The 27,756-nt window shown below is 40.8% G+C and overlaps 1 protein-coding gene across 2 annotated transcripts in view; it reads left to right on the forward strand.

Annotated features, from left to right (window-relative positions):
• The window catches only part of LOC134225898 (ecdysone receptor), a 917,337-nt gene that overhangs the window by 163,431 nt on the left and 726,150 nt on the right, over positions 1 to 27,756 (forward strand). The gene's annotated exons all lie outside the window — the stretch shown is intronic.

A 27,756-nucleotide genomic window follows, 5' to 3' on the forward strand; every position in this document is an offset into this window, starting at 1 on the left:
TTCAGATATAATAAAATAAACATGGAAAATCACTGTTTTTGTACCCTTTTTACGAAATCTCCTCCCCGCGATGTACCCGCCCACCTATAATCAATCTTTGGTAACGACCTGAAAGATGGTTAAATTATCTTTCGAAACAGCCCCAAAAATCCAAAATTGACCAAACATTAAAATAGTTATAGCAATTTCAATTTGGGGTCAATTTGACCCCAGAGCACAGACAACGTAAGTTTTTTGGAAAAAGGACACTGTAGCGCATATTTCCAAGCTTTTTCAAGCGAATTTGCACCTAGGAGACAGATCTCGGCGAGTTTCACCAAACTTTTTTTTTTTTTTTTACATGATGACCGTGCATTTCGTAGTTGCTACTCCGTGATCGACCAGAACAATCGCAATTGCACAGGGAACCAATGGATGGAAGCATGGGATTTGCTCTCCAACCTCAATGTGCACAGTCCGAGAGCTCTAGTATTTTGGATAGTCGATAACGGCGCTGGCCACGTCCTCACGGTCATCGGGGATGGGAAGGAATTGATGATGCAGTCACTCGCCCACTGCAAGCCGAGAACACCTCTGCACTCGCCACGAGTTCCTGCGGAGTTTTATTGGAATCTTGGGGTTAAGGTTTTATGGCAGAGGTTCGTCTTGGTTAACGGGTTGCCAATGTGATAGTTATGGAAGGGTGGTGTAGTATTCTAATTAGATGCCGAAACGAACTTTTTCGCTCATTTCGAATTCTAACAGTTACCTGCTAGAACTAATCAAGTTGTAGGTATAGGGATAGAAGATGGAAACGGTATGAAAGCCCATTTCCAGTTCTAGCGATTGCTAGAACATGAGAAATATATGAAAAGATACAAAGTAGGAGGAATGGAACGGGCCTGGGATTGAACCCACGACCTCCTGCGTATGAAGCAGAAGCGGTAGCCATATGACCACCAAGCCCGTTAGATCTCGGCGAGTTTCACCAAACTACCAAAAATTAGGAGAATCGGTTGAAAATTAAAAAAATGACAGCCACTCAAAGTGGCGTATATTGACCCCAGAGCACAGACAAAAGGTTAATTGATCAACATTAGGGTGGCTCAAAAAACACTTTTTTAATTTTTTTTGATGGGCCGCCCTCTTATTCGGTTCTATATGATGCCCTGATGCTCTGGACAAAATTTCAGCCAAATCGGTCAACGTTTGGGCGGTGCTAAACTCGTTGGAAGTTTATATGGAAAAATGTATGCAGAAACATCCAATAACAGTGATTTGCAGTTGGACGGCACAATTTACGATCAAGAACCTTATTACTCATTCAGTTCTTGTAGAATTAAATACAGAATGTTATGCTTATGGGGCCCTCCTTAGCCGTGTGGTAAGACGCGCGGCTACAAAGCAAGACCATGCTGAGGGTGGCTGGGTTCGATTCCCGGTGCCGGTCTACACACTTAGAATCGATTTTGCTGTTCGGTAAAAAAATTGACGAAATATTTCGGTAAACATTAAATATTACCATTTTTTCGATAAATATAATTTGTTTTACCGTAGTTTTGTAAAACTTTACCGAACGATCCGCAAAGTTCAAAACAAATACACGTCTTCGGTAGAAAAAAATACAATTCGTACGGTAAAAATAAACAATTACTGAATACGGTAAGCACATCACCGAACAAAGTGTAAAATGTCTGGTGAATTACCGAAATACGGTAAACTGGAATCAAATGTCAAACTGTCAGCCATTATTTTCTGAATCAGTAAATCTTACAGTCCAGTGATCGGCGAGGAAATTTTTTTTTGTCTCACGGTCGGAAGTTAAAGCTTGAAGAAGTGAAAGTAAAATTTCGTTCAGAAAATTACGTGTTTTTGAGAAAGTAAGCAAGTTAAAATTAACCATATTCAAAATGCACATTTGAAGTACGTTTCTTTTAATATTTCCATGCACAGGTTGCAGAAAAATTTACTCCCATGCAATCGACACTCATCGTTCGTGCTCCGGACCATTGATTGCGCTATATGTTGGCGAATCCTTACATACTGGGTAGAAATCGGACTTCCTACGGCGTTTGAGATACATGATTGGTACTATTCTGGGTATCGAGACGCTGGGTGGTATGATCATGCTTTATGCACGCGCTGCCTTGATGTTTTTGTTTTTTGTCCGACATTAAGGAATAAAAAAAGTGTATATATCTTTGCCAATTAGTATTGATTCATCAGAAAAAATGCAATCCGAAAATTATTGATTAGATCCTTAAAACGTAAAAATATCGAATTGGTTCGGTACAGGCGATCCAGAAATTACCGAACAGTCCGGTTGTTTTTGACAGTTCATCAAAAATCTGGTTACCGAACTGTACGGTATTTTTTGACAGTTCATCAAAATATTCCATTACCGAACGTTCGGTAATTGTTTGAATTACCGAACAGATTACCGTACGTTCAGCTGTTGAAAGTTCGGTAAAAAATTACCGTATACTGTAAAATATTCTAAGTGTGTAGGCAATTTTCGGATTGGAAATTGTCTCGACTTCCCTGGGCATAAAAGTATCATCGTGTTAGCCTCATGATATACGAATGCAAAAATGGTAAACTTGGCTTAGAAACCTCGCAGTTAATAACTGTGGAAGTGCTTAATGAACACTAAGCTGCGAGGCGGCTCTGTCCCAGTGTGGGGATGTAATGCCAATAAGAAGAAGTTATGCTGAAAACCGCGAGAAGATTAGAGTTTATTACGCAAAGATATTAGCATTTTACGGGAGTGCTGTAGGGGTGAATTTATTTCTTTTCAAAGGTAAAAGAAACGAAATTTGCTCAAACCCCACGTCAGAGAGATGCTAATAGCTCACCCGGGCAAACTCTAATCTTCTCGCGGTTTTCTGCATAACATTCTGTATTAAATTCTTCAAGATCTGAATGAGTATCATAGTTCTTCACCGTAAGTTGTGACGTCCAACTGCAATTCACTGTTTTTGGATGTTTCTGCATACATTTTTGCATATAAACTTCCAACGATTTTAGCACCGCCCAAACGTTGGCCGATTTGGCTGAAATTTTGTCCAGAGTATCAGGGCATCAAATAAAACCGAATAAGAGGGCGGCCCATCAAAAAAATTGGAAAAAGTTTTTCCCATACTAATTTGAGCCACCCTAATCAACATAAAACATCCGACCTACACGAAGTAAGGATGGAGCAGTGGAAAGGTGATTGACTCTCACTCACCGTGTCACTAATTCGATTCTATTTAATTCTGTAACTTTTAACACTTTTGTTGATGTCATCGTATACTCAATAAAGTAGTTTCGCTGCATTCTCGAAAATAAAATGAAAATTGTTGTTTTCTGATACATTTTTTGAAAGTGACATGTGGAAAGCATAGTTGAAACAAATATATACGAGAATTGAAACAACCATCGCGTATGATCGTTTCAACCCTATTTGTGGTTGTATCAACAAGAAATATTGTTATTTTGAATCAATGCAAAAATATTCTTCATAATTGTAGAAGAGTGCGGCTAGTTGAATGGGCGTTTATCTTTGGCTTGCTCAATCTAGAATAATTAGGACAGCTAGTTTGCCATGGCCATTGTTAAAACAGAAAATTCCTCAAAATGTGAGACTCTATGAAGTTTTCAAGGGAAATTTTCTGGAATTTTCACAGAAATTTAATCCGGAATTTCAACGGAAAATTCTTTAGAAAATTTCCGCCGAAGGTTGTTCAAAATGTAGATTTCAATTCGATAGTTTTGCAGTTAGCGGACCGCTGAAAAAACTAAACGATGCCAAAGTCGATGATAGCTGCATTGGGCTGCACAATCAGGTGCATTTCTAATGCATCTGACGTCGACTGACAACCGTTTGATGTCTAGAATGCGTTACAGTTATCGAACAGCATTCGCTAACTAAAACGTAAACATGTTGCTGATATCTAACGACTAGTTAATGCCATTTGGCCAAACGGGTGGACATTTTTGACAATATTATCTGTTTAGTAATCGACATTTGCCATATGACCCGTTGGGCCAAATAACATTTTCGGTCAAATGGCCCATTCTGTCAAACGACCATTTGGGCTAAACGGCATTTCGGGCTGACGACCTATTCAGGACCATTTCAGCCAAACGACATGTTAAGGAAACGACTTTTTACCATCCAATTTTAATTTTGTGATTTAGACGTGTTTCTGAGATCATTTTGCAAATAAAATTGGATAGTCCTTAAAAAGTATTTGGGAAATTACAAAGGCTGAAAATATTTGCCAAACTGGTAGTTTGGCCGAGAAAGTCGTTTTCCCTAACAGGTCGTTCGGCCGCAATGGTCTTTTGACCGAATAGGTCATCAGCCCGAAATGCCGTTTCGCCGAAATGATTGTATGACAGAATGGGTCATTAGACCGAAAATGTTGTTTGGCCCAACGCAGCCAAACTACATTTTCGACCTGATAACAGTTTTAGATAAACTTTCAGATCGGCTCGGCCATACGGAATTTGGCTAGATGACTTTTGGCTTAAAGGCCAGTATCGACTTAAAAAGTAGAAAGGTTACGAATTTTGGTTAATTGTCATTTGACAGTAGGGCCATTTCTCTAAACGAGTGGCCATTCTTGACCATATTATCCATTCAGTTAAATTGACATTTGGCCGTGTGCCAAATAACATTGCCGGCCATATGGCCAAAAGGCATTTTCGCCTAATGACTTCTGTGGCCAAACAATTTCCAAAGAGCTCCACTTGGTAATTCCAAAGAAATCTCAAAACCACAAAGTAGCTCTCATGGAAATTCTAAGAATAATTTCCAATTCAATATTTTGGAAAAATTTCAAGTATTTTCTGAGGAACTTGATCAGATTCTTCCGGCGAAATTGAAAAGATTCTTTCATTAATGACTTGAATTTGAAAATATCCAAAATGAGCAATTCAACTGAACGACACTATCAGACGAATGTTCATTTTGGCGCTTTCTGCCGTTATTTACAAGCAATCAAATAACTTTAGGCTACATAGTCTTCTACCAAATGGTCTATTCAGTTACGATTCAGTAACGATAAATTCGGCCAAAGAACATTCAGCCTTGTGGTCTTCGGCCAAATGGCCATGATGTTGTAGGAATCAGGATCATTAAATCAGGAAATTCTAAGAAAATTCCACTGCATCTTCTTCAGCACTTCTTCAAATTTGAATCGGCGTAGAAAATTAGAGATCAGCGGCGTTACAAATTTTAAACGGCGGCGCGCCGATGCAAAAATGTCGGCGGCGCACATAGGGGTATTTCACCATTCTAGCCGGAATAAAGTTAAATTTTCAAAATTGTCCTAGAGCAGTCCAAATATGCCTCAAACTTCTCTGAATAGTAGACGAGCGACTTCTAGTACTAGGTTTTCTATTTAGATTTAAAGTTTTACCACTACACTTCTAGAAAGTTAGAGGTTTAGGTTAGAGGTTAGAGGTTAGAGGTTCGGTATGTTCTATTGTGGTCAAATATTTGGCACAGCAATCCACAGATCAGTACATACCATGAAAAAGTAGACAAAATAGTATCATGCAAACATATTTTTGACAAAAATGAATGGTTCTGAACAGAAATACAAAAGAGTAATTCGAAGTCCATTTTCGAGCTGAAACTAGATAATGTTACTCATATTTTCAATATGCATAAAACACTTATTCGATGATATTCGGTAATATTTCAGTATAGAGAGGACGCATTTATGTCTATATTTTAGGATCCCGGAGAAAAATCTTGCGCAAATTTGCGCCATTTTGAAAGCAGATGTTTTTAGTTTGGTACTGTATTTAAGGCATTTATGGCCTATATCATACATTCAACCTCCCTATGAAAAGAGGAAGAGTCATAGAGCAATTTCCATGACACCATCTTTTAGCTCTATGTTTCCCCTTGCAAACACATAGAATTGAGCTGATTTCGGTAAAAGCGTTGATGAGAATGAATTAAATGAAATTACCATTGTTTTTCAAGGTTTTAAAGGGTAAAGCACATGGGTCAAAAAGTGAAAATTAAGAAAACTGATATTTCAGCCAAATTATCATCACAGTATCATAAAATAAGGTGAAATATAGCAGTTTGAGAGATAAAATAATTTATTCCGGCTAGATTGCGAAAATACCCCTATGTGCGGCGGCAGCTGCGGCGGCTCACACCTCAACGAGTAGTTGAAATTTGTTTCCTTATTCAGTGAAGTGAGAAGTGAGATGTTCGAAGTGATAGGTGAACAGCGAGAACTGAGGAATGAGATGTTCGAAATAAATACAGAGTAATGAGAAGTGAGTATTGAAAGAAATAAGAAGTTGGTAGTCAGTGTTGAAAAGTGAGAAGTGATAGTTGCGAAGTGAGAAGTAGGATGTGAGTAGTGAGAAGTGAGTGGAGAGATTCAGGACAGAAGGAAGAAGGAATATAGAAGAAGGAAGAAGAAGAAAGGAGGAAAAAGAATGTTGTTATTACTTCTCGTTTCCCGGTCGACACTTCTTTCTACTCACAACTCGCTTCTCACTTCTCACTACTTACTTCTCTCTTCGCACATTTCGCTTCTCATCCCCCTCTTCCCACTACTCTATTCTCACATCGCACTTCTCACTTCTCACTATTCATTTTTCACTTCGCACTTCTCCCTTCTCACTTTTCACTTCTCCATTCTCACGTATAGCTTCTTATATCTCACTTCTGACTGCTCATTTCCCACTCATTGACTTTCATAGAACGACACTGCAGTTCATGAATTGTTCCCGAGTAACACAATTCAGACTGATTTGGTTACTGCATCTCATATATGACTTGGTTCAGTCGTACATAAGTTGTAGTAACTTATTTATGACAAGTGTGCTGCTTGGGTTGCGTGTCATGGTAGTAGGCTTGAACAGGTGTGTATTGCTGTCAACATTGAAGGTACTCGTTTCCGGTTTTGAGCTATCTATGTTCCTCCGGACAAAAGCCGAAATGCTGACTTGATGGATGAGCACATTATCACAATTCATCTTCTGTGACCACAGACGGAACCGCTTTGCTAGATGGAATGGACTTCTTGAACCTATTCCAAGCAAATGTTCAACTCAATAGTTTAGGTCGTACAGTCGACTTGATTTTCGCTCCTATATACAGTCGTATTTTGGTACATGCTTCAGTAGATCCCTTGCTGCCAGTTGATCTTCACCATCCACCACTTAGCGTCCGTTGTGATGTTTCTTCTGGCAACAGCCAACTGCCTCTTCAAGAGGCTAATAAATTCGATCAACAACTACATTATCGCAAAATTGACATTGACCTCCTCCTTGCTCACTTGTTTGGCCTGGAATGGATTTTTATTTACGACAGTGAGGATGTGAATGACATGGCTGCTGAATTCTGCGATGCAATCTGTGATTGGTTAAATGCAAATGTCCCTATGAAAAGGAAACCGGTGCTCCCTCCCTGGAATACGCCTCAACTGAAAAAACTAAAGCGTAAACGAAGATGTTGGCATCATTACTTGAGAATTCATCATTCGACCTTTGCAAGATTTAATTTCAAACGCGCTATTGACGATTACAGACGGTTAAAGCTGCACTGTATAAAAGTCATGTTCTAAGAGTGCAGAATAATTTACGTCGTGAACCTAAATTTTTCTGGAGCTTCGTAAATAGTAAGAGGAAGAATACGTCTGTCACTCCTAATGTGGTTTATGAAGATAGAGAGTCGACAAGTGAATCTGAAGCGTGATATCTATTCGCCAGACACTTCGCATCTGTTTTCTAGTCGGAATCATCTGACATTGAGGCTGAGCTTGCGTCGACAAAAGTTCCATTGGACGCTGTGGATCTGAATACTTTTGTCATATCGCCTGCTATGGTCATCCAAGCCGCTAAAAAGCTGAAAATTCCTTTTCTCTTGGGCCGGATGGTATTCCTGCTGCTATACTTCGTCGCTATGCCACTGAACTTTGCTTGCAGAACCGCTTGCCTATGTTTTTAACAAATCATTCGAAAGTGGGGTTTTTCCCATGTGCTGTAAACATTCTTATACAGTCAAACCTCCATGAGTCGATATTGAAGGGACCATCGACTCATGGAAATATCGAGATGTGGAGAAGAAAATCCTTGGAAAGCTGTTTAAAGGGACCATCACAGTAACCCAGAAAATATTTTTTAATATGGCATAATTTGCCTCTATGAGTCGATATCGAGTCATAGAACATCGACTCATGGAAGTTTGACTGTATGTTTCCGGTACACACAAGTGGAGATCGTTGTTATGTAAAAAACTACCGCGGAATCACTAGTCTGACTAACCCAATTCGGAAGAAAGGTTACTTGCTTTTTGATCACTATGTAAATCATTGAATTTGATTATTCATAATCATTAATCATACACATATTGTGTCAACATTTATTCATGATTGGCAATCGTTAATCACACTCCAAACCTTTCATTCATTAATCATAATCGTTAATCATTGTCAAAAATTAATTTAATCGTTAATCATAATCATTAATCATTGTCAAAAATGAGTAAATCATTATTCATAATCTTTAATCATAGAGTTGAATGATTTAATCATAACAAATTTAATCATTCATTGGAAGTTTTATTCATTAACGCTCTGGTCTTGATACCTTGGATCGGCGACAGAAAATCCAGCAGGCTATGTTTATTGTAAACTTGCTGAATGGAGAAATCGATTGCTCCATCTCCTTTCGTTGATTGGATTCCGCGTACCTGGAAGAATGCTGAGACATCGGGCATTGCTGAACACTGGATTTCATCACAATCTATTTGGTTATAACCAACTCATATGTACCATGATTCGTTTGTTTTCATCGATTGAAGCTGCATTCAGTTTTGGAGTTTCCACATCCCAGTTTGTGAATCGATTTAAACGGAAGAACCTAATTTAAGATAATATTCATGTTATTCATTAAGACTGTCGAATGTCAAATGAATTATAAATAAACCAACAAACTTCTAACTTCTAACTTTTCACTTCTCACTACTACTTCGCACTTCGAATTTCTCACTTCAAACTTCTCACTTCACACTACTCACTTCTCACATCTTACTTTACCCTTCTTACTTCTCACTTCAATTTCGAATTTCTCATTTCTCACTTCTCTCTATTCATATCTCACTTCTCATTTTTCGTTTTTCACTTCTCACATATAACTTCTTATAACTCACTTCTGACTTCTCATTACTCACTTATCACTTTGCACTTCTAACTTTTCACTTCTTACTTTTCACTTCTCACTTTTCACTTATTACTTTTCACTTCTCACTACTCACTTCACACTTCGAATTTTTCACTTCTAATTTCTCACTTCTTATTTCGCACTTCCCACTACTCACTTATAACTTCCTATATCTTACCTTTGACTTCTCGTTTCACAGTTATCACATTTTACTTATAACTTTCCACTTCTCACTTTTCACTCATTACTTATAACTTCTCACTACTCACTTAGAACTTCAAATTTGTCACTTCTAACTTCTTACTTCTTTGTGAGCGGGAAGTTTTCATTTCACACTTCGAATTTCTCACTTCACTTTATTTATTTATTTTTCTTCACTTGTCAAAAGACGAGTTTTTACAATCTCATTGAATTCCACCACTTAATTGTATCTTGACAGATACGTATTTCAACCTCAACAGTAAGGCCGTCTTCAGTGTCTCGTACTTGACTCGACTTTTCTTTTGACTCGACTATTTTTCTTACTTTTCACTTTTCATTTCTCACTTGTAACTATTTCGATATTTCAGCAAACGAACTCACCTCTAGAAATTAATATTTTTATCAAAGTGTTACTAGGGTTTAGTTAATTAAATTTTAATTCCTGGAACTAGTTCTTCACTCATTTTCACCAAAATGATCATTCGAAATATATTAATCGTCAAATCGATCATTCGAAAAATATAAATATATTTTTGCTTAATATATCATCTTCTAGTGATGATAATTTTATTTTTATGTGCTCAAAAGACGTCTCCGATACCTTTGACCGGGAGTAATATTTGTGTTGAAGTAAATATAAACGAATATAATAAATCAATTTGTAATATTAGAAACCGTTACGTTACGCTGTAAAGTAGGGAGGGTTATGGAGTTGCATAAATTTATGTTACCTAATTTGTGAACGGATTCTTATTATTGTTTCATTTACTCTAGTCATCTAGTTTCCCTCTAACGCCCAAAGCCGCATTTAAAGGGGTACTTTGATATTTATATTTTTTTGTCTCTTGTCCTCTTGACTCTTCGATCTTTTGATACATTTTTTTTCAACCTTCTTTTCCTTCAACCTTTTGTCATTTGTTCGACCTTCTTTCCTTCTACATTTTGTCCTTTTGTTCTTCGATCTTTTGACCTTCGACTTTTTGTCCTTTTGACCTTTTGTCCTTCGTCCTTATGACACAGATTCTTCCTGGGAAGCAGTCCAACGCTTCCTGGAAGCTGTCCCACGCTTCCTTCAAAGCTGTCACACATGTCCCAAGAATCTGTCGCACGCCTCCTTGAAAGCCGTCCAACGCTTCTTTGGAAGCCGTTCTACGCTTCCTGGAAAGCTGTCCTACGTTTTATAGGAATCTGAAGTTTCCTTTAAAGTTGTCCCATGCTTCCTGAGAAGCCGTTCCAAGCTTTCCGCGAAAATGTTCAAGCTACCTGATAAGGCATTCAAAGTTTCCTGGGAAGCTGTCCCACGCTTCCTAGGAAGCTGTCTCAAGCTACATTCGAAGCTGTCCCATGCTTCCTGGTAAGCTACCTCACGTTTCATACATTGTTTTGTAAATATTGATAAAAAAACGGAGGTAATCACCATTAGGATGTAAATCCGTCGTTGTAGCGTACCAGATTTATATCCGTGATGTAGACAATTACATTGAAAGTTGATTTTTGTACCGAATAATTATATCAATGTTTATTATTATGTTGATATGAAAATATCAATCTCGTATTTATTTGTGTTACGACTAGAGGGATTTTTGATATATTTTTTGTTACTTTAACAACTACCCAGCCAAATTTATAACACATTTAGTTATAATATTTTTCTGAAATAAATAACTCCCCTTGTTATAGTTTTGTTATGCATTATTGCTCGGGATTTGACCCATGCTTCCTTGGAAGCTGCCCCAAGCTTCCGGGGAAGCAGTCCCACTCTTTCTAGGAAACTGTCCCAAGCTTCATGGGGAGCTTTCTCACGCTTTCTGAGAAGCTGTTCCTCGCTACCTGGGGAGCTGTTCCACACTTTCTAGAAAACTGTCAAACGCTTTCTTCGAAGCTGTCCAATGCTTCGTGAGAAGGTGTCCCACGTTTGCTGAGAAGCTGTCCCACTCTTTCTGGAAAACTGCCCCAAGCTTCCAAAGAAATCGTCTAAAGCTTCTTTTGAAGCTGACCCACACGTCATGGGCAGGTATCTCCGTACGTAATGTTAGTGCGTAAGGCATAATGGACGTTTAGCATAACGAACGTTAAGCATAGTGTTCATATACAGAATATAAAGAAAGTAGAATTATGCTGAACGTCCCACGCTTTTTAAATGCTGTCCCATGTCTCATGGTAAGCTGTCTCACACTTACTGAAAAGCTACAGATGTCAAGTGGACATTTTTCAATATCCAAAGTCGCCAAAACCTTATTAAAATCCGAAATTTATTGATAAGTTATCTTTCTGAACTGTTTTATTTTTCCTTGGAAGTTGTTTGGTGTGTCTAGCTTCTTGGAAAGTTATTTCGAGTTTTCCCAAATTTTCTGAGAAGCAAGTTCAATTATCCTGGGTAATTGGCTTTTGGAATGCTGTCGAAAACTTATTTCTTCTGTTTCAATAATTGTTCCAGATTTGTCCCAAGATCCCTGGAAACCTAGACGAAACTCCATGGGTATCAGTTCTCATATTACTTGAGTGTCTCCAAGGATGAGCCAGCCTCGAGCTGCAAGTATCATAAATAAAGATAAAAAAATGTATTTGAGTGTGTCTCAAGCTGTCTGGATTATGTTCACAGTCTTCATTTCTATTTTATAGATGACTGAAAAAGCTGTCCAAAGCATCTTAAATTGTGTAGGCTGCTATTCCAAATCCCATGTATCCTCAGATCTTTGGAACCCAATTTAGTTCCAAATTATCAAATTAATGTCCAATCAGAGGAAACATCAAGCATGTTCGCTTCGCTATCATAACTATTTCAATTTTTGTTTAAATTACTTATTCATACTGCTGAACTGCTGAATCGCTAACCTACTGAATACCAACGTCCTTTTTTCAATTCAACAAAGAATGACAAAAAGCTAAAAAAAACAAAAACCTAATTAACTTGCATTTCCATTCCCGAGAAATGACCAACTGGAGTCACAAATCTTGCCGGCGAAATTAAGCCGGCAACCGGTAAACGATGACAGCGCCAGCAGGAGGCAAACACCAAACCAACAACGCAATAAATTTATCATTACTTGGCCTACCTCACGCACGTGGCCCATCCCATTCGAGGGAAAGGGGTGCAAATCGAATTGCCGCTACTTTTCTGGAGACTAAATTTAACGTTTATTTAGCTTCAGATTTTTTAATACGCTGAGACTTCGAATTCTGTTTAAATCTTTTGAAGTTCCATATCGGAGTTGGATATTCTTTTGGATTCGTTTCGAACTGCATAAAATCTTGAACCATCGTTAAGAATATATTTCAAACGTTTTAGATAGTTTTTATTTGATCCTTTTCCCCAACCGTAATTCAGAAATAAACATTTTATGATGGCACTGTTGCTACGGATGCACAAACGGAGAAAGTGATTTCGGTGGACGATGTCTTCGTATCCTGCGTGTGTGTGCCTGTTTACTTCATCGCACCCGATGGTGATTGACATCTTTTCAGCATCCGACGACCGAAAGCAATGAGTGCGCTCAATTGGAAGGCAGTTCCTGGAAGTCGCCGCCATAAGGCGCTTTTCTTCCACCATAAGTCAGGCACGTTTGACTCCGAACGCTCCGGAACAAGGGAAAACATAAATAGCAGTGAATGTTGTTGTTTTCGACAAGTGTTCACGTCCCGACGACTCCTATTTCAGTTCCATTCAGCTGAGAATAAACAAACGAAATTTGATTCGATCAATCTTTCGGGGAAGCAAATCCCGCCTCGGTAAAACTCAGTTTGTTCAATGAACTACTGTTGTCGCTACTAGGAAGCGTTACTGAGCGAGTGAAAACGGTTCGACGCATAAACAACATTGCTTCGCCATGTTACACGGTAGGACGGTTAAGACCGCCTGAGCAAACCGGACGCCTCGGTAATGGCAATCAACTCATTCTGGCTCGTCACGTCCTAAGCATCAACAGCACCGCACCGGGCGGCGTTGTCGTGACAGCTCAAGGCCGGTGAAATTTACTGCCGGCACAACGCAGAATCCAAGTGCTCGGGCACCAATACGACTGCTGCTGCTGCTCCAGTCGATCGTAACTTCGCATCCCAGCAGCTTCGCAAACAACGTGCCCGACCTGCTACTCCAAAGCCGGCGGGCGGCAGTTTGGTTGGGTGCTGGTGTGGTGATGTTGGAGCTCATGTAGAGGCTGGCGATGTGGTGGTTGGATCAGTTGTTTCCCATGCATATCTGGACGTGTAAGTCGATTCACGGAGCAGGAAAGAGCGCCAAAACCGGTTTCTTCGAATCGAAGCAAGATCATGCTGCGATTTACAATGCGGTGCTCCCCGGCCTGGGCCCTATGGTTCGTGGAGTAGGTGACAGTGGAGTGAACGAATTCGCTACACTACCGGTTTTTTGGAGGTCTCACTTTTTCCTGATCTCTCACCGGCTGGCAGGAACTGTAGATGTGGAGTTTGGTATCGGATGAATTCAGATTTGCAGTATGGCTCTAAATCGAGGATCGTTGCCAGTAGGAATAATTTCTCCTACTATAAGCTTTGAAAGATATGATAGTACTCGTTTTGATGAAGATATTCGAGAGAACATTTTTGCTTAATTATCATATTCATGTAAATAAGTTAAATGTTGAGTATTCTTCAAACCATTAACGTAAAAGTGGTTGATTATAACAGCTATAAGAAAAACAAACAGTCAATTTCCATTATCAACACAGGAGCTTCGGTATTTTTCAATGATGAAATCAGTAAAGTTGCAAATCCTGATAAAGAGGCAGAGGAACATCTATAAATGTAACATACATTGAAATAGATAGGATCTAGATAGCAAAAAACTAAATTCTTTGAATAAAGAAACAAATGTCACTCCTTGTTTAGCAGTATTTATTATCGCCCAAAAGTCATAAAAGGACTGCCCAAGTTCCACGTAAACAGTTTAGAAAGTAGAAGGGGTATGGCAAATGACCATGGATCAACTTTTTTTTAATTACTAAGACAGATAGAAGAAATTTTATGCCAAAGATTGAATCATTGTTTTGCCAAAATTCTCCCGCAATCCCTCGAGAATTTCCGATGCAGCTAGCTGAAATTTAACTAAAAGATGTAATTGCGGCTCTAAGGGTGTGCTAAAGCGCAATAGCCAGCTGAGAAGAGCTGCCAATAACAAAACTTGGATTCAACACTTTAGTTAACACTACGAATACCTTGATAAAATTACTAACGCGGACTACCGCGATCAGAAAATCATGGGAACTAAATTTAAGCTGGTTCTCAGCCGTCTTTTGACCGATTTTCACAATTCTTTTACGGATGTCTTACTCATCTCATCTAGTTTCATCATACTAGTGATTTATGTTTTTTACATCCTTACTCACGCCCCTCTAGGTAAAAAGTGAGCATCCCTAGAAACAAATCTCACCAGTATGATGAAACTAGATGAGATGGGTAAAACATCCGTAAAAGAATTGTGAAAATCGGTTAAAAGATGGCTGAGAACCAGCTGTTTGAAAATTTAGTCCCCGTGATTTTTTGATCACGGTATTCGGCGTGTTAAAAAACAAAAGACTCCGTCATCGGGGGTGACAATGGGTCAAATGGGGTGAAAATGGATCACTGTTTCAACTACTTAGAGCGCTTGTAGAATAGATTAATTGTATCTGAGGGCAAGAAGACTAAAATATAAAAGACTTTTTTGAACGATTTTGCTCTACGACCTCCAGACTGCCGGCGAGAGCGGTGACACATTCTCACCCCCAGACCCATTGTCACCCCCGATGGCGGTATTTAAATTTTATTGCTTCTATCTTTTATTATTTCAACCTTTTGTCATTTCAACCTTTTGTCTTTACAATTTTTATCCCACATCGTAATTAAATTCAATTGAACAAAAATATTAAAATATTCCCTACAAGGGCACTATTTCTGGTGCAGACTTAAAAACCACTGATAGTAATATTATTTGTCAATATCTATATCATATCTTCCTTGTGTTCACATGAGAATTGACGAGACAGCATGTAGGAACATAATATTACGGTAATGTTGCATAATATTACGGTAATATTTAAAACATTCCAACCCTTAAACTCTCAAATGAGGACTTAACTAACACGTGTTAACAACCTCCAGGGATGGAACACTGGTATTTCTCTCATATGTCCTGGCTCTTATGCCTAGTCGAAGTCGAAGTCGAGTCAAGTACAAGACACTGAAGACGGCCTTACTGTTGAGGTCGAAATACGTATCTGTCAAGATACAATTAAGTGGTGGAATTCAATGGGATTGTATTAACTCGTCTTATGACAAATGAAATTGGAATGGTTTTTCATCCCCACCTAATCTCATACAACTGCACATAGCCATTCTGCACCATCAGACTAATTTTACCCACGTTTTTAATCCATCATTTCATGTTTACATGTTTCAAAAATTCCATAAAATGTAGGTCAGTCAATGGAGCCTTCATTTGACAAATTGAGTTATCTAATGGTTGTTACGAGATGAACCAGCCTCGGGCTGAAAATCTCGCCAATAAAGACAAAGAAAAAAGATATCTAGTGGTAACATGTCTCGATGCAATTTGACGCGGCGTTGGTCATACGGTCACCGAAAATATCCTTGATTTATGAGAGGTGCACCAACCTCGGTAATAATCAATCGGTATCTTTGCGGGAAGTGGATGAAAGGGGAAAATATCATATTGGTAAAGTCATCCTGAGGGATGAACATTTACTTTGGCTGGTTCAATGCGGTATACTATACTGAGACCAACTCGCCAACTCGAGAAGACATCGAATGCCCATCTGTTAATATGGAGATTGACGAGTAGCTGAGACAACTTGAGAGGTGGCATTTACTTAATCGCATGACAAGCGGATAAATGTAGTGTACTATTTCCACAGCGAAAATAATTGTTTGTGTAATTTTTAATTTGAAACTTAATTTGTTTATTTGTTGTCCAAACCTCTTCTGTTAGTAATCTTAAAGAGGGTGTAGATGTAGAAAAGTCCTTTTTAACATGTCACTGATGACGTACTCATTATTATTATTTATTCAGACTAAGGCCGAAGTGGCCTGTGCGGTATATAAGACTCTTCTCCATTCGGCTCGGTCCAGGGCTACACGTCGCCAACCACGCAGTCTACGGAGGGTCCGCAAGTCATCTTCCACCTGATCGATCCACCTCGCCCGCTGCGCACCTCGCCTTCTTGTGCCCGTCGGATCGTTGCCGAGAACCATTTCCACCGGATTACTGTCCGACATTCTGGCTACGTGCCCGGCCCACCGCAGTCTTCCGATTTTCGCGGTGTGAACGATGGATGGTTCTCCCAACAGCTGATGCAACTCGTGGTTCATTCCCCTCCTCCACGTACCATCCGCCATCTGCACCCCACCATAGATGGTACGCAGCACTTTCCTTTCAAAAACTCCAAGTGCGCGTTGGTCCACCACAAGCATCGTCCGGGTCTCGTGTCCGTAGAGAACTACCGGTCTAATAAGCGTTTTGTAGATTGTCAGTTTGGTACGGCGGCGAACTCTATTCGATCGGAGCGCCTTGCGGAGTCCAAAGTGTGTACGATTTTCAGCCACTATGCGTCTCTGAATTTCTCTGCTGGTATTATTTTCGGCAGTCACCAGTGAGCCCAAGTACACAAATTCTTCTACCACCTCGATTTCGTCACCACCGATGCAAACTCGCGGTGGGTGGCTCAAATTGTCTTCTCTTGAACCCCTTCCTGTCATGTACTTCGTCTTCGACATATTGATGACTAGTCCGATCCACTTAGCTTCCCTCTTCAGTCTGATGTAGGCTTCCTCCATCTTCTCAAAGTTACGTGCCATAATAACTATGTCATCGGCGAAGCCAAATAGCTGGACGGACTTATTGAAAATTGTACCACTCGTGTTAATCCCTGCCCTTCGTATTACCCCTTCCAAAGCGATGTTGAATAACAGACACGAAAGACCATCACCTTGCCGTAACCCTCTGCGCGTTTCGAAGGCACTCGAGAATGCCCCTGAAACTCGAACTACGCACATCACCCGATCCATCGTCGCTTTGATCAACCGTGTCAGTTTATCCGGAAATCCGTGTTCGTGCATCAGCTGCCATAGCTGTTTCCGATCGATTGTATCTTATGCGGCTTTGAAGTCTATAAATAGATGATGTGTGAGCACGTTGTATTCGCGGCATTTCTGCAATACCTAACGTACGGCGAACACCTGGTGTGTGGTAGAGCGTTCACCCATAAATCCCGCCTGGTACTGCCCCACGAACTCTCTTGCAATTGGTGCTAGTCGACGGCATAAAATTTGGGAGAGTACCTTGTAAGCGGCATTCAGCAATGTGATTCCGCGGTAGTTGCTACAATCCAGCTTATCGCCTTTTTTGTAGATGGAGCAAACGACACCTTCCATCGACTCCTGCGGAAAAACTTCCTCCTCCCAAACCTTGGTAATGACCCAGTGCAGCGCTCTAGCCAATGCCTCACCACCGTGTTTGAACAGCTCTCCTGGTAGTTGGTCAACCCCAGGGGCTTTGTTGCTCTTCAGCCGGCCAATCTCCTCCTGGATTTCCTGGAGATCCGGAGCCACTAAAATTATGTCCTGGGCGCATTCTCCCAGATCCATCACGATACCGCCATCTTCGTCTGCCACATCGCCATTCAGGTGATCTTCGTAGTGCTGCCGCCACCTTTGGATCACCTCACGCTCGTTTTTAAGAAGGTTCCCGTTTATGTCCCTACACATATCAGGCTGTGGCTAGAGGTGTGCGCCGCCGCCGGCAGTTTTTGGCACGGCGCCGCACAGTGCTTCGAACGTATGGAGTTACGGGACAAAAATCATAACTTACATTCTACACGTTATAACTCAATGGTGTCTTTGGGAAAATGGTTGTAAACTAGTTTTTCTACTAGTTGCATTACTGACCTATGTTAAATTGATAATTGCATAAGTGGCGTAAACGCCAAGTTTCATAACATATTCTTCGTATAATCGAGATCCATTTGGGAAAATTGTCACTTATGATAAAAACTAATATTTGCGTAATTGAGTCATAAGTGACGTATACGCCAGCTCCAATGTTTTATACTATATAATCAGGATATCCTTAGAAATGATTTGAGGAATTGTCAAATCAGAAATCATTGTTATCATCATCATCATCATCAATTTGTTATTTTTTCCAAGTTCGTTTATTTGGGAGGCTCAGGCGTGTATAACACTTTACGGAGCCATGGTTCTTTGTGATATGTACAATCAACATCATCTTTTATGAAGTTAGTAACTGAGGGGTAGAAGCCAGCGTACTCGTGGTGACTCGAGTTTAGGTTTACAATGTTTAATGATGGACGGGGATTAGGATTCGGGAATCAGGGAATCATCATAATAATGGAATTTCAGCAGCTCATCTGGTCATTTGGCGTCAGGGACGATATGGCGTGTCGTCGTGCTCGATGAATGGTTCGACTGGGAGCATCTTCCGGATGGCCATAGAATGAAGGATGTTGAACATGCCGCCGTTTTGACCAGAGGATAGTGTTGTTTTTAATACAAGTTTATCCGTCCTTGAGCTCTCTACCGAAAGTTGTTGCATAATGCTTAGCGAGGTACAATTCATTAGGTCTTGCAAATCAACCTCAGCGGACGTTTCAACGCGTAAAGACTAGAAAGCAGATTTGCATGTACCTCGTTTAAAGTACTTTGAAGCAGATTGTACTTTCTCTCGGATAAATCAAAGTCAATGTACAACGCCAGTGCTTGTTCCGCTGTCATAACCTTTTCATGATTTGCGCTTGAGCTACTTGATATATTGGCCGCAAATGCTAATTGCTAGCTCCTCAGGTTCATTATTATTGATGAGGTCTTCAACACGTTGTTTCTTTGTTTTATTTGAACATTCCTGAAACGGTTTTTAAGGTCTTCTCTTCGCGATGTTGAATGAAGACTTGGTAATTCTTTCAAATTTATTTGGATTGTAAGGAAGATTTACCAACGAAGACAATCAGCGAAAGTTCTCCTTTCAAATTTCTCGGATGATCGAAAGCTCTGTGACCATTTTTGATTAATCCTCAAACAAAAGAATTTGCAAAACTGCTTTAGTTCTTTTTCAAGTTCCTCGGAGAAATTATCTGGGTTATATAAATCCGACAGAAACTTCAACACATGAGCTTTTCATTGGGACGGATCAATGGAAAGCTATTGTTTGTATATATCTATGTTATTGAGCGCAAGAGTATCACTTAGAAAATCGTTAACAGCTATTAATAGAGCAGATAAGAGCAGCTGAATCACTTCCATTCTCTTAAGAATACTATAAGTGAGCTCTGGTGCGATTTTCAGAGATGTGTTTTGATGTATTTTTTTTAAAAAGCTGTTTGAAGTTGTAGATTATTTCCCCATGACTTGGAAGCTTTACGCATCACAATGATCGAAATATGTCCAACTGAAACACATTAAATTGGATCTTACTTACTTGATTTTAGACTTTCCATATCGATTTTCACAGTGAAAGGTACCGTTCGAAAACTTAGGCAATGCAAAAGATGCTTTGCACTAACAGGTGAAAAATCATCCACTTTCAGCGATGGAAATGTTTACAAACACGAATTGTTTTGATCGTCCCAGTGACCTCACAAAGATACTAATGCGCATACAGCATAATTGAAACATATGTTAATATCATGGTCTACTTGATTCGACTAAATACGAGAGTCGATTTTTCCATTTTTGTCCAAGGGACAAAGCACTGTGCGCCGTCGCCGACATTTTTGCATCGGCGCACCGCCGTTTAAAATTTGCCACGCCACTCAAATTTGAAGACGTTCACAGAATTTTCCGTTGAAATTGCGAATATTCAGTAGAATTTTCAAACAACATCACGTCAAAATTCCAGAGTTTTTTTCTTGAAAATATGTACCATACAATTTACCGTTGAAATTTCATAAAGCTCTTCGTTAAAATTAAAAAAAAACTTGAAGTGGAAATTCCTTTATTAACGTGATTTTTTATCTTAAAGGTAAGTTTATCATGGTACAAGGATCTCCTGTTGGAACCCAAAGAATTTCTCTTTTAATAGAATTTTTAAATGAAGAAGAGCGTTTTGGTACAAAGTCATTTGATAGTTGATTGGCCGAATATGTAGTTTGACCGAACATACCATTTGGTCGAAGCCCATCTAGCCTAAAGGCATGTGGCTCAAAATGTTATTTAGTTAATTGGCTGAAAATTTCCATTGGCCGAAATGGTCGTTTGGCAGAAAGGGCCTTTTGGCCGAAAGTTTCGTTTGGCTGAATATGTTTCTGCATTAAAAAAATCGTTTAGCCGAATAAGTCATTTGGCACAAAATGTCGTTTGGCGGAAATGGTTGTTTCTAAAAAAAGATATTTTCAGGCCAAATTGCTCTTTCTGCTGTAAGACCATTCTTATCAAATGGCATTTTCGGTCAAATGATCTATTCGTCCAAATGACCTGATAGGGCAAAACACGTTTTCGGTAAAATTACCAGTGCGGCCGAATATTACTTTTTTGTTGGTTTAATTGGCTTTTTTCGGTGACAATTAAATCAAAACAGCAATTTAGCGTTACGCGTTTCGGCTTACTACACTTCAGCCATCATCAGACGCTACTAGCTGGCAACATCCTAGCTGTTCAGTCAGACAAACATAATATCCCTTTGGCTGCTTGTCGCTTTCGGTCACATGACATCTTCGGTAAAACCATTTTCGGCCTGACAACCGTTTCGGACAAATATTCAAGTCAGCCAGATGGATGTAGGCCAGATGACTATCAGCTTTATGCGTTATTCGGCTAAGTAAAATTCGGCTAAATGGTGACGCCGTGTGACGGCCAAACGACGAGAAGGCCGAAGGCCAAAAACCGAAAAGTGTTTGACCGAAGCAATTATTGGACCAATACCCATCCCAGTAAACCACATGTCGTATAACAAACAGCGAATAAAGTCGCATTTGCGTCCACCAAAAATCTAAATCGCATTGCATATCAAACTTTGTCATATTTTCGAAAAATGTTGTATTGAATGCATCGTATGCGATATTTTTTACCGTAGTGAAAATCAATCGTAATTGTGTGAATAAAAACTCGTAATGATTTATATTCCTTGCAATATCCTATATCAGTGCGAGAGAATGTCTATGTGAATCGTAATCGAAACCACTTCAGTCCAAAAGTCTTGTAGAAGTTTCAAGCAGTTGTAAAGATATAAATTGTGTAGTTTATGTTGGACAAAAATCCGGTTTACTTCGGGATGTGCAGTATGGTGCGGTGGTAGAGCATACGCCTGCAAATCCAAAGATCTCATGTTCGAGACTTGTGCTGGTAGGATTTTTTATTTTATTATATTTTAATGTTTAATCGTAATACTGTTCTCATGATGTCGAGTTAAATCGTAAAATAAAAATCGTACGTACCTAAATCGCCTCCACTTTAGTACGTATATGGCCAATCTGTGCATTATATACCATTAAGTTGGTTCTTACTTGGTGGTATATCAAGAGTTATAGGTACCAAAATGTTGACTGGGATATGGCCGAAAATATCATTTAGCCGAAATTTATATACGGTCGAACTGGCCGAAAAAGTCATTTGACCAAATAGGCCAAATAGACATTTGACCGAAAATACCATTTGCCGAAATGGTGCTTTGGCCGAAAAGGTCATTTGGCCGCAAAGGTCGTTTAGCAGAAGCCTTGACATTTTCTGCCAATGGTCCATTCTTTCAAACGACCATCTCGGCCAAACGGCATATTCGTCCTGATGATTCGGCCAAACGTTATGTTAGAGTAAACGGCTTTTCGGCCAAATTATCAGTTCGGCCGTATGTTACTTTGGCCAAATGCAATTTTTGGCGAGACCGTTTTTCGCCCAAACGTTAATTTCAGCCAAATGCAATACGGCTAGATGACTTTCAGCTTAACGGCCAAATAGTTTTCTGCCGAATGATTTTCGACCAAACGAGCTTTCTCTTTTTAAATAATTTCCCATAGTTAAGTTTTTTCTATGGATATTAGAAATAATTTCCCGTACACAAATTTCTGTAAATATGCCGAACAGTTTTCAGTGAAATTCAAAAAAATTTACGTAGAAATTATAAAGAATTTTTATAGAAATTCTAGAGAATTTTTTATTAAATAAAAAAACAGAATAATAGAAAGAAGTTGGAGGTTGAGGTTTCGAGTCCCTCTAAGACACGTGGATTCTTCTTCGTAAATTTCATATCAATTTGTCCATTTCGAAACATGTGCATGTGATAACGGCAGGATTTGATATAAAGCTTCTGTCAAATCTTGCAGTCACCGTCACCGTTCCTTTCCATTGCGTTCGAGGCTTTAATGTCTTGAAAATATTCCAAAAAAATGCAGAACTTTTTTTTTAACCAATGATATAAAAAAATTGCCACGCCAATTTACGCCGCCGCCGACGATTGATCCGTCTCTTTACGGTCTCGATCTTCCTGCTGGCGCTTTTTCCTCCGGAAAATCGATTTTTTTCTGTTTCGTGCCTGTTTATATCGTGCCTCGTTCGCCCTCGTGCGGTGTTGCAGCAATCTCGCCCATGCTGCATTCTTCTCTTCTACTAACTGCTCACATTCGCCGTCATACCAGTCGTTTTTTCTGATCCGGGTGCACCGTGCCAAGTGCAGCGGTTGCGGTGCTACCAATGGCGGATGGAATATCTCCCCAGCCATCTTCAAGAGACGCTGCGCCTAGCTGCTCTTCCGTTGGGAGTGCCACTTACAGCTGCTGCGCGTAGTCTTGGGCTAGTCTACCGTCTTGTAGCCGCCCAATGTTAAGCCGCGGTGTCCGACTTCGACGCGTGTTGTACACCGTCGAGAGTTTTGACCGCAGTCATACTGCAACGAGGTAGTGGTCGGATTTAATACTCGCACTGCGGTAAGTGCGGACGTTCGTGATGTCGGAGCAGAATTTATCGTCGATTAGAACGTGGTCGATTTGGTTTTCCGTTTCATAGTTAGGTGATTTCCATGTGGCCTTGTGGATATTTTTGCGGGGAAAGATGGTGCTTCGGACTACCATTCCGCGGGAGGCTGCGAAGTTTATGCATCGTTGGCCGTTGTCATTCGATACGGTGTGCAGACTATCCGGTTCGATAACCGGTCCATACATTTCCTCCCTTCCAACCTGTGCGTTCATGTCGCCGATGACGATTTTGACGTCCCGCAGTGGGCATCCATCGTATGTCTGCTCCAGCTGTGCGTAGAACGTCGTCGGGTCTCCCTTCGTGTGGGCAGTGCACGTTGATGATGCTATAGTTGAAGAAACGGCCTTTAAGCCTCAGCTTGTACATCCTTTCGTTGATTGGCTGCCACCCAATTACACGTTGGCGCAGCTTCCCCAGTACTATGAAGCCGGTTCTCAGTTCGTTGGTGGTGTCCGCTTTTCCACACTTTCTGTCCTGCCCAACAAATCTCCTGCAGCGCCACGACGTCGAAGTTGCGTGGATGTAATTCATCGTAGTTCATCCTGTCGCAACCTGCGAAACCTAGCGACTTGCAGTTCCATGTTCCAAGTTTCCAATCGTGATTCTTTATTCGTCGCCTAGGTCTTTGCCTATTATATCGAGTCGCATTACCTCTTATATTGTTCGTAATTATTGGTTTTCCAGGCGGTATATTGGGCCTGCGCAAACCTCCTGTCTCGTCGAAGGGCCGTCGTGTCAGGTCTATTTTGTGTCCCACCTGACACCAGGATTTGGGCTTGTGCGCTTTGAGCGGCACACGGTCGCTTTGATCGGGTCTACTTGCGGATACATGCAGCTTTTTATAGGAATTTAACAGGGCCCACTGTCAAACCCCACCACATCCTAGGCAAGCCCCACAACTCGTAGATGGCCTGGGGAGGGATCGTCAAGCCCTTGGTCATAGTTCCTGCTGCCCGCAATCGGTTCAGTCATCCGCTTTTCTAATATGTATATATGGCCGCATCCCGCAAAGGATTCGTGCCGCGAGCCGAAATGTGCTGGGATAAGGATGGGAGCATCTTGACGGACGAACGTGTGGTGATCGAAAGGTGGAAGCAGCACTACGAGGAACATCTGAATGGCGCATAGAGTACAGGCAGTGAAAGTCAAGGCAGCGGAGGAGATGACTACGTCAGTTTAGCGCACGATGGAAGCCAACCAGCCCCCACCTTGAGGGAATTATTATTATTATTATAATCTTTATTAAAGAGGTTTTTAGCCCAAGGCTTGTTCACCTCCGACCTTGAGGGAAGTTAAGGATGCCATTCAACAGCTAAAGACCAATAAAGCAGCTGGTAAGGATGGTATCGGAGCTGAGCTCATCAAGATGGGCCCGGAAAAGCTGGCCACTTGCCTGCACAAACTGATAGTCAGAATCTGGGAAACCGAACAGCTGCCGGAGGAGTGGAAGGAAGGGGTTATATGCCCCATCTACAAGAAAGGCGACAAACTGGAGTGTGAGAACTTTCGAGCGATCACCATCCTTAATGCCGCCTACAAAGTGATATCCCAGATCATATTCCGTCGTCTGTCACCATTAGTGAACGAGTTCGTGGGAAGTTATCAAGCCGGCTTCGTTGACGGACGCTCGACAACGGACCAGATCCTTACTGTACGGCAAATCCTTCAGAAAGGCAGTGAGTACCAGGTCTCAACGCACCATCTATTCGTTGATTTCAAGGCGGCATACGACAGTATAGACCGCGTAGAGCTATGGAAAATTATGGACGAGAACAGCTTCCCTGGGCAGCTTACCAGACTGATCAAAGCAACGGTGGATGGTGTGCAAAACTGTGTGAAGATTTCGGGCGAACACTCCAGTTCGTTCGAATCGCGCCGGGGACTAAGACAAGGTGATGGACTTTCGTGCCTGTTGTTCAACATTGTGCTAGAAGGTGGCATTCGGAGAGCCGGGTGTAACAGCCGGGGTACGATTTTCAACAGATCCAGTCAAATTGTTTGTTTCGCGGATGACATGGACATTGTCGGCCGAACATTTGCAAAGGTGGCAGAACTGTACACCCGCCTGAAACGTGAAGCAACAAAAGTTGCTAAACTGGTGATGAATGCCTCAAAGACAAAGTACATGCTTGTGGGCGGAACAGAGTGCGACAGGGCCCGCCTGGGAAGCAGTGTTACGATAGACGGGGATACCTTCGAGGTGGTCGAGGAATTCGTCTACCTCGGATCCTTGCTAACGGCTGACAACAACGTTAGTCGTGAAATACGAAGGCGCATCATCAGTGGAAGTCGGGCCTACTACGGGCTCCAGAAGAAACTGAGGTCGAAAAAGATTCGCCACCGCACCAAATGTGTCATGTACAAGACGCTCATAAGACCGGTTGTCCTCTACGGACATGAAACATGGACAATGCTCGAGGAGGACTTGCAAGCACTCGGAGTATTCGAGAGACGGGTGCTTAGGACCATCTTTGGCGGTATGCAAGAAGACGGTGTGTGGCGGCGAAGAATGAACCATGAGCTCGCCCAACTCTACGGCGAACCCAGTATCCAGAAGGTAGCTAAAGCCGGAAGGGTACGATGGGCAGGACATGTTGCAAGAATGCCGGACAGCAACCCTGCAAAGATGGTGTTCGCTTCCGATCCGGCAGGTACGAGACGGCGTGGAGCGCAGCGAGCGAGATGGGCAGATCAGGTGCAAAACGACTTGGCGAGCGTGGGGCGTATCCGAGGATGGAGAGATGCGGCCTCGAACCGCGCATTGTGGCGTCAAATTGTTGATTCAGTGTTATCTGTTTAGATGTATACTAAATAAATGAAAATATATGGCCGGGGTGCTGCCAAGCCGCACCAAGCGCCAACAAAAAAAATACTTGTTTCTGCCAAAGCTTTTACTTAGCAGATTGAATTAATTAAAAGTGGTCAGTTGCAGTGTTTTGGTAAAGCCCCGTCCATATTGAAGACAAACCAGATGGAAGAATAAATCTTCTTGGTTATTTCTTAGAGTGCAATCTTTGATAGGCTACCAAGCGTTCCCATTCATTACTTGAGTTGATAAATTAGCATGACACAAATGGTTAACATCGAATTTCGATAAACTAAGTATGTAACTATGTTTGAGGTGGATATCAAACCTTGGATTTGTGGAAACATGCATCCATCACCCAAAATTAAGCATTTAGTTGCCATGTTGTGGCTCCAGGTAATCTTTTTTTTTAAATACTTGTATCAATGGATATGACTAAATTATCATTTGTCATTAGACGAGTTTGTACAATCCCATTGAAATTCCACCACTTAATTGTATCTTGACAGATACGTATTTCGACCTCAACAGTTGACTCGACTAGTACGAGACACTGAAGACGGCCTTACTGTTGAGGTCGAAATACGTATCTGTCAAGATACAATTAAGTGGTGGAATTTCAATGGGATTGTACAAACTCGTCTTATGGCAAGTGAAGACATTCCACTAAAAAGCTCAAAATAATTTTCTTAATAAATTATCATGTTTCTGTTAATGATAAAGTATCAGAACAGACATGATATCCAGTATCACATAAATTCTTATAGTGTGGCTATCTTCAATTCACTGGTTCACTTATTTATGTTATTAAAACAAAAAAAATAGCTAAACACTTGGTAAGGTATTGGTCGAAAACAAAAATTAAATACCCTTCTCTTGAAATCACACACATTCGGATCTCTAGGAGGATAGTGTAACAACCAGAGCGCATCGGGTTTTCCTTCGGAAGCGTGTTTCGACAACTAGCTGGCCGACTGACTGACTGAGTGACTGACTCGTGCGGTGGGAGAATGTCGGATACCACTAGCTTGATGGTGTAATACCGTTTACAGTTGAACAACTGCAACTTCCACTATCGTTGGCGGCGTGGTACCTACGTTTGGGTTGTGAGAGATGGAAAACTAGCGTGTGCACTACCATAGTCGCGTGGACGCCGCACCGTGGAAAATTTCCGCGTATGAATGGGGAGTATTTTTTTCTTTTACTCTAGTGGTTTTAGTTGTAGAAGCTCTGTCTAAATGGTCGATGATTATTCACAACGGAATAAGTACCACATGGAGCTTAGAAGAAATGCAACCTAAGCAAACTGATCTAGAAGGTTTGTGTTGACTACAAGTATTGCGTTTTGAATATCGTTTTTGCTGGCTTGGTAGAAAGATAATTATCTGTCTGAGCGTACGTTCCAAGTTGCTTACTACATACAGCATTTATCACTGGATATCGATATTAACACTAAAATGTTAAAATTTATTCTAAAACATTTATTTGTCAGTTTCAACCATCTATAATTCTGAAGTGCATAATACGCCAACGATGCGCTGTGCGTGTGTCTATTCGAAACAATCATCAATGAACGAAGGAAAAGCAGAAGTTGGATGAGTGAACGCTAAAAAAGAGCCATGAGGAAATAAAGGCAGGAAAATTAGCAACTTTCGTAC

This window comes from Armigeres subalbatus, chromosome 3 (genome assembly GCF_024139115.2).
Source record: "Armigeres subalbatus isolate Guangzhou_Male chromosome 3, GZ_Asu_2, whole genome shotgun sequence".
NCBI classification, from domain to species: domain Eukaryota; kingdom Metazoa; phylum Arthropoda; class Insecta; order Diptera; family Culicidae; genus Armigeres; species Armigeres subalbatus.